This window comes from Hipposideros armiger, unplaced genomic scaffold (assembly GCF_001890085.2).
Source record: "Hipposideros armiger isolate ML-2016 unplaced genomic scaffold, ASM189008v1 scaffold_180, whole genome shotgun sequence".
In the NCBI taxonomy this organism is placed as follows: domain Eukaryota; kingdom Metazoa; phylum Chordata; class Mammalia; order Chiroptera; family Hipposideridae; genus Hipposideros; species Hipposideros armiger.
Genome location: NW_017731530.1, coordinates 1753605 through 1761268, shown reverse-complemented (window position 1 = coordinate 1761268; position 7664 = coordinate 1753605). Strand labels below are relative to the sequence as shown.

The following is a 7664-nucleotide window of genomic DNA, read 5'->3' as shown; positions in this document are numbered from 1 at the left end:
ATACTGTAGCCCATGGCAACCCACTGCCACAGGGGCTGCAGCCTACGCCGTCGCCGGCGACTCACGGCAGCCCAGCTCCAGGTCGAGTTGTTGTTCATCATCTTAGCTATAGAGGGCAGTGTCACTGGCCTCATATGTGGGATCCGAACCGGGGCCCTCTGGCGTCCCAAGCCAGTTCTTAACCATCGCGCCACTCCGCCGGTCCCAGAGGATAGTTTTATTAGAGCAGAAAGTTACAGCTCTCAAAATGAGAGGGGGTCCCGACTGGGATGCCCCCAAAATTACCATTTTAACATATACTTATGGTGTCAAGCTGCATACAAAAAGCAATCACCTCTACACCATCTCCACCCAAAAGTGTTTTCTGTTGGATTCTTTCCTTGTCCTGCAGTGAAAAATTATAGCAGTGTGTGTGTAGATGCCTGGGTGGGAGACAGATAAAAGCGGAGAGTAGAGAGGAGGGGATGCAAATTAAGGCCTCTCTTTGCCTTTACCTCATGTAGCACTTGCCCATTTTAAAGCACTTGCAAATATACTGTCTCATCTGATCCACATACTAAATTAGTGTATTTGTCAGGGTCCACATTACTCTGTTTTTCAGTTGAGGAATTGGAGGCTCATAAAAGTTAAAGAACATCGTCCAAAGTCACAAAGACAGTAAGTATACCAGAAACAAACTCGCAGCTCTGACTCCTTCACTTGTCCCCGACTCCTGCTTGGATGTTTGTTTTTTTATATTTCTGCCTAAAAGACGATTGGACAAATATTTTTACCCAAGTTTCCTTTAGATATTATCATTGGTTTGCCTCTGACCATGCTTTCCCTGCCCTATTAATACAGTTAATTTATTTTGGATTTTTCTCACACTTTGTTCAGCTATAAACTATTGTAAATGAAGGCCAAGTCTTCTCCATGATCAGTATAGTTCACAACATATGTCTCCTGGCACTCAGTGGATCCCCATTTAGTTCCTCTCTGGCCAGAGCCTTCCTTGGGTGCTTTGAATATGGCCAGTGAACATTAACCAATCATGCAGTTTCTAAGATTCTGGCAGGACTTCTAAGACCTACTCACATACAAGTTCAGGAATGAGAATAATATGTCAGGCTATTTTGAACGATAAATGAAACTGTTCTAAGAACAGACAACACAAGGTTTTTCTAGTCTCTTTGAAGACTAGAAATACAGATCCATGAGCAATGTCCATCATCTCTCCTAGAAACTTAAGATTTTGAGCTTTCTTCTCTTAACTGTACTTCTCATCTGGAAAATTTGAGTGTATTGGTGTTGAAACAACTATCCTAAATGGTATTACAATTTACTGTTCAGTGAGAAGGTAAAATGCAAGAGGGTTTTGGGGAAGGAACTTAATAAGAAGGCTGCAACCACTTTAGAAGTGTAAAACTCCTTCCACAGGGGAGTTGGGACACTAAAACTTCCATCAAAGCACATGAAAATGACATCAGTGGTCTGTTATCCCCTCATAAACGTACCAGACCTGGGCAAAGATGTTCAAGCAATATCAGCCTCTGTCAAACCCATTGCAAAGTTTGACATCTGTTAAATCATTAATGATACAAATAAAGTATTAACAAAGATGGAGAAGGAAGGGAGAGTGCTGATAGCATGTATTAAGACTAAAAGTAAAAGGCCAGAAATGACATGATTAATTCCTGGATTTTGGAATATCACTATAGCTTGTTGGCTAAAGCTTCCCAAGTTTCAAGTCACTGGAAATGACTCTGGTAATAAAAACACTATGAAAATCTGTAATAGATGAATTTGGGGATTTTTAACACTGGTATGGCTGTTTCCACAATAAGTGGATATCCTTTGGCTCTTCACTTCCTCATCTCCTCCAGACACCTTGTTTCAATTCCATGGAATGTAATTCTCCATGACCTCAAAGAAAACTTTGTCCTTGACCTAGCACCATAAGAGCAAAAACCAAGTATCAGCCTATAGCATTCATCTTCGTTTTTATCCCTGATTAAATAATGGGTTCTATTTTCTCTTTCCCCTGAGCCTGGGGCATGCTAGCTTTGGACGTTCCCTTGTAGAGAAATGAGAGTTTTCTTTCAAAACTTGTGACAAAGGAAAAGCTAGGTTATCATCAAATTGTTTTATTTCTATTTTCCTAGGGAAAAAAATAATACTACATTTTCCAGATTCCTCTGCAGGTAGGTGGGGCTTTTGGGTTGATTTCTGGTGAATAGAATGTGAACAGAAATCACAAGTATCACATCCAGGCTGAGGTAATTAAGAACCAGTGTGCTCTTCCCATACATTCTTTCTTCCCTTTCCACAGCGAACTTGAAAGCAGGGCCTCCAACATGCAAGACCCAAGCATGTATGCAGGCCCAGCAATGGGAAGTTAAAGTGCCCATGGAGATAGTATCAGTAACCAAGGCAACAGGCAAGTCAAGTAATTTGGTGGCAGCCAGCAATAGCTGCAGAAGCTCTAGTCTTCCAGGGAAGAAGTGCAGGAATGTTATTCCAGCTGGTCCGGGCTGAGGTTCTGGGTGGGCCATAGTATAAAGGCCTGCTTGGAGGAGCTCCAGTTTAAGGTGAGCATAAAGGGCTGAAGGAGGGGCAGGGCTGCAGCCCAATGACCCAACTGGTAAATGAAGCAAGGAAATGCCTTTTTGCGAGAATTTACTATATTCTTCTCCCACCAGAACTGTTCTAGAAAACAGCCTACTGGTTCTGCCTGCAGCCTTATTCTGAAATCCATTAAAGCCCAGAGAGGAATTCAGATGCATACACTTTAACAGAGTATAGCTGTCTTCTCATTCCTTCTTTCCACCTCCCTTTTCCTCGGAGAGCTTCAGAGAGTTTGCAAACATATCCAAGAAAACATGCCACAGGAATTAGCAGGCCTCTTTGAACTCTATGCCCAGGATCAGGGAGACCCCATTGCTGGCTATACACCACACTGCTCAATACCCACTCTACCCTCATTAGGTGGGGAAAATTCCACCACAACAAGCTGTCATAAAGCCTGATTCCCTTCTGCTGTATTCTTTACATTGCTAAGTTAGGAAAGGAGTTGGATATTTCTTCTGGCCTGTACCCCACAAACAACAAGCACAAGCATGACTGTGTGTGTCCTGGCTGGCATGAAGACAAGACAGCAGGACTTAACAGAGAAGGAGGCCGATGTGCACCCGTCCCCCAAAAGATTAGCGGCTTCTGCCACACAACTGCAGAGTGTTAGCCTGCCCTCTTTTTACACCAAATTAATAGATACATGGATAAAGGGTCAGATTTTACTCACTTAAACATATTTATTTAGTACAATGGTGCAAAACCCTAGGCTAGGTCTTTTGGTAACACTGGCATAAACACTATTCCTGCACTCATGAGGCTTGTAATCTAATAGAGAAGAAATAATTTCCAGTAGTAACGAATGTAAGGTAGGATGTGTTACATGCCTAAAAAAGAAGAAATAAAATGCTATGAGGGCTAATTTGGAAAAGGATGCAATTACTCTCAACTGGAAAGTGGATTTAGGATAAGATCACAAAATGTTGGTGCTGCATGGCACAACTGAGTAGAAGCTAATGATGTTAGGTGATTACACAAAACCATGGAGCCAGCGACAGAGCCAACAAAGCCTTGTGCCCTGTCTTCCGACTCCAAGTCTTTGCCCACACTGCTATGTCATGCTGCTTCTTGGCATCTTCATCATGGGACTGCCTCAAACCGAAACAAATTATCTGCTAGTCTAAATTCTATCAATCAAGATATAAACGCCATGAAGCTTATGACTTGGGAAGCTTACACTCTAGTAGAACAGCTCAAACATGCATCTCCATGCTTTTCTAAGATACAACTAACCTTGGGGAATATAATATAGAAACATAGATACACTAGATTGATATTTAATCCATTATCAACCCACAAGATTGAGCAGGAAAAGAGGGGTGAGAGTTTAGTGGGAACTGAGCAGGTGAAAGAGGGAAGAAGGAAGAGGGACTAAAGAGAAGACTCCTAGGAGGCCAACTGCCTAGATAGTCTTAGGTGGTGGAGACAAGATAGACCATTTGTCTCTATAAAACCAAGAACCACTGCTGGGTCCTTAGCAAGTACTCAGTTTAAAAACTCTACACAATAAGAGGCAGGGCGAGGGAAGTGTCACCTTGTACTTAGCTTCTGCCCCAAATCTTCAATACTTATGAGCAAGTTTGTAGTGACTTGCAAAACCGTAATGCTCCTGACCCCTTCCAAAATAATACTCAGATACACACACACATCTCCTCTTGGGACTCATTCACGCCTTGACTCATTTCAATACCAAGGTGATCCAGACAGCTGCCACCCTCCCTGGTGACTAGGGGTGGAACTGCTGTGCAGAAACCACCTGTAGACCTGCGGTCTCAGGCACTGACCCACTGTCTCAGCAAAGCCCATCTTACCAACATCCTCTTCTGTGTCCAGAAATTTAACCCACTTCAGGCAAGTAGGAAGGGTAAGTGAGCTCAGAGAACTTGCTCATATAACTGTACTGGCAGGTCTTCAAGTCCATACTTCCGCATTTTCATTTGCTCTGAGGCCCAAAAGTACAAGTGCCCTTAAATGCTGTGTAGCTGTGGGAAAGAAGAAAGAAAACGAACGTTTCTGTTATGTTAAAAACAATAAAAACAGCAATAGTCTAACATTTAGGAAAAGTTTCCTAGTGTCAGGCTTTGGAATATCCTCTCTATAAGCCTATGGGATAGATTGTCTCCATTTTATAAGGAAAACTGGGTCTCAGAGAGAGAGATTAAGTGCCTTGCCAAGAGTTACAGCATAACCCTAAGTGCAGAAGCCAGCAATGAATTCAGGTTTCTCTGATTCCCAAGTTCTTTCCAGACACCAAATTGCCTCTGTGAGAGAAGCAGCTTTAGCCTAACTGTAACAAAGTAAAAATATCCCAAGAAGAATATTTGAGTGTATTGGGGTTTGGTGGGGAACCGGGCAGTTGGTCTCCCAAATAGAACAGCATGTAAAACATACCATTTCTGCTATTGCTAATATCATCATCATCATCATCATCATCATCATCATCATCATCACTTTAGGGAATGTATTGCTTACTATAAGGAACTGATATGATTTTTCCTTGTGCTTGATGAGGATCACGTTTCGCTTTTTACTCTTGCTGCTAGGAAGCTCAGAGACAAATTTAAAGTTCTTCTTTAACAACTATCTAGTACTCTACATGCATATCAGAGTTCTTTTTTTCTGCCCATCTTGACCGTGAATTGTGATTTCTTTTTTACCTCATTCTAATCTTTAATTCACCATTTTCATATTTATTTCTTATATGTATTCTCATGAGACTCCTGAAAACTTTAGAATAAGGTATGCATGATATTAATTTTAAAATAACTTACCTAAGTAGAGCTTTCATCTGTAGCATCACACAGATTTTTTTAGCCCTTTGAATTCTATTGCTAAAAAATCTAAAGAAAAATCAAGACACCATCTGGCTGTCTTTGGAAAGACAGAGGTAATTCAGGTCTTTGATCTGCTGCACATGGACTGGGAGAGGGAAAGAGGACCAAATCTCCCTGACACAGACAATCATTTGCTTTATTAAACGAGTGTCTTGTATTACACACAGGGAGTAGTGCATTATGTGGATGCACAAGAAAAAATTATGATGAAAAGTAGATACTGAGCATACTGAATACTTTGGGTTTTGAAATATTAACATCACAGCTGTTTCTAATAATTTTTCTCTAACTGCAAGCTTATTTCCACAACATGTACTAATGTAAATGTAACTGCCCCAAAATGTTTTTCATTTTTTAAAATAAAGTCTTCTTAGAAATAGCTATGCAACTGAGAGCCCATAACCATCTTAGATCACTACCCCATATACAGGTTATTTTGTATTCATTTTTTGGTTTACTCTGATTCAAGATGGGAGCAGACTGAAACAGTTATCCTACTTATAAATTTGTGAAATGTGCCTTTCTAAACAACAACGAAAAAACAAAAAACAAACAACCTCACTAATGAGGAGTCAAGAAAGTTATTAGGTAATGTGTCCTGAGACTTTAGTTGGAGCAAAACGGGTGAAGTTCATTCCTCACCTAAATCTGCAGCGATGATAATCTTAACGAGTCATGGGAACTTGACTGGACAATATCCTCAAAGTAGCCCAAGGCTTGTGGAAACTTAAGTCTTTTTCGTTTTGAGAGTTGGTTTATATTAAAACTCTGGGGTTAACCTGCACTCGAGTGCAAAGAAAACGCATATCACTATTCCTTTCAGGTTTCTCCTTTTAATTACCTTTTATTTTCAATTGTCTCCATCCATGTGGATGCTTCCTTTTCCAGATGGTTTTATAGTTTTATAAAGCGTTGGAAGACTTCTTCCTTTAGAGACTATCTCTGAAGACTCCTCTGGGGGTTACCTCTGGGGGCGACCCAGAGTTACCTCCATCGCGTCCGCATATCTGGACAACCTAGAGGGGCTTCCGTTTCAGCCTGGGTTCCGTGGGCGCTTAGCTCCTGCTCGGGCCCGAGATTCTGCAGTCTCCCAAAGTTGCTGCCTTAGGCGAAGTGGAGGGGTAGGCGCCGAGCCGAGTACAGAGCGCGGGCCGGACCCGAGCCTGCGGGAGGTACCCCGCGAGGCTGCTCCGCCCCAGGCCCAACGAGGGCAGTACCGCCGACAAGCCCCAAAGACGTCACGTGTGCCCACCCGGAGCCTCGTGGTTCCCACCTATCCGAAGCATGGCGTGCTCCGCGGATCCTACGCGTCCACGAGCACCCTTCACCGAGGCCTGAATTACCCCCAGCTTCCACCCCAGTCTCTGCCAACCCCTCTCCTTCCCCCACTGGAATATATGGTGCCACTACAACCCAGCGGGCGAGCCCGGCAAGGGTTATTATCCCCAGTGTAATGCTGAGGAGGTTAAGGCCGGGAGTGGTCAGGGTCACGAAACCAATCCGTGCGGAATCGTGTCGTGAGCGAGCTCCGTCCGCCTCCCCCCGCCCCTGAATCCTCTAGAGCCGCGTGGGTCGCGGGCCAGGACGCAGGCCCGGGTCGATTTGGGTTTACGCGCTCGCAGGAGGAAACGGTGGACGTCGCGGCTGCGGAGGTCAGCGAGGGCCCGGGACCGCGGAGCCCGCGCTACAGGGGGCGTGCGCCGCGGAGCCGCGGAGCCACAGAAGCCCAGGCTCCTGGGACACGACCGCGGGACCTCAGCCGCGGACGCCCAACTCCCCGGGGCCGCTAGCAGAAAAGCGGGGCCCGCGTCCCCCTTTCCCCGGGAACTGGAGCTCCCCGCCTGGGGCCTTAGGTTTTCACTCACTTTGCTCTTTAACCTATTTTAAAAAGAAATTCTTAATTCAAATATACAGAAGACAATAATAGCCTTCTCTCTCTCATTCCATTCCCTCCCGGCTCTCAGGCGGTAACTGAGATTGACAGCCTGAGGCGCATCCACACAACTACGCGCGCGCGCACACACTCACTCACACGCACGCACGCGCGCGCACGCACACTTGCACACACGTCGCGCACGCTGTGTCTGAGGTCATGGTCGCCCCCAGGGCTGTCACGGCCGGGTGGGGCGAGGCCTCGGACACCGTTTGCTCAGCGGTTGCGGTCTTACCGGTCTGAGATGTTTCTGAGGGTTTTGATGATTCTTATTATTAGTTCTCCTCCCA

The 7664-nt window shown here is 44.6% G+C and overlaps 1 long non-coding RNA gene across 1 annotated transcript in view; it reads right to left on the bottom strand.

Annotated features, from left to right (window-relative positions):
• The window catches only part of LOC109388075 (uncharacterized), an 11977-nt gene extending 4772 nt beyond the window's left edge, over positions 1 to 7205 (bottom strand). The window contains exons 1-2 of the long non-coding RNA XR_002125143.1: positions 6283 to 7205; positions 4419 to 4589 (exon numbers count right to left, since the gene is read on the bottom strand). This is a non-coding gene — a long non-coding RNA (uncharacterized LOC109388075). The remainder of the gene's footprint in view (positions 1 to 4418; positions 4590 to 6282) is intronic.
• Between the last annotated feature and the right edge of the window lie 459 nt (positions 7206 to 7664).